We start from the raw sequence: 583 nt of genomic DNA on the forward strand, positions 1-583 counted from the left end.
GAGCCCGCTTGGGCTCCTCTCCGCCCACTTGCGTGAGTGTGCGCTCTCTTTCAAAGTAAATAAACATTAAAAAAGATCAAATAAATAAATAAAATGACAAACCCGGTGTGGGTAGTAACAACAGTACACATTACTCACATGGAACAACAGTATGAAAAACTGTGACCGATTGTGCCATTCAGAGGCAGTAACAGTTGTGTCGCGACGGCATAATTTGCAGCCCCGAGATGTGTTTGGCAGTGAGCAGATTTCAGAGTTGTTCAACTGTGATAAAATGTGTGCTTGAGTGTCATCTTGAGTGTCAACTTTCATTGGCTGACGCTGGCTTCCTTTTATTGTATACTTTGTTAAAAAGGATTGTGAGGCCAGGTGTGGGTTCAGCGGGAAAGAGTGCCGTGACCCATTCCTGATGTCTTGTGAATGGCGTCGGGGTAAGGGCAGAGGGAGGGGGGCCTGTGTGTGACGATTTGCCCTCCCCGGGTTTGAGTATGGAGAATGTTTAGAAGGCCACTATACTAGGGGTCAGGTGGCACAGTGAGACTCTAGAGAGCGGCACAGAGGTCTGATAAGACTGGGCACCTAC

Source organism: Suricata suricatta, chromosome 10 (genome assembly GCF_006229205.1).
Source record: "Suricata suricatta isolate VVHF042 chromosome 10, meerkat_22Aug2017_6uvM2_HiC, whole genome shotgun sequence".
NCBI lineage: Eukaryota > Metazoa > Chordata > Mammalia > Carnivora > Herpestidae > Suricata > Suricata suricatta.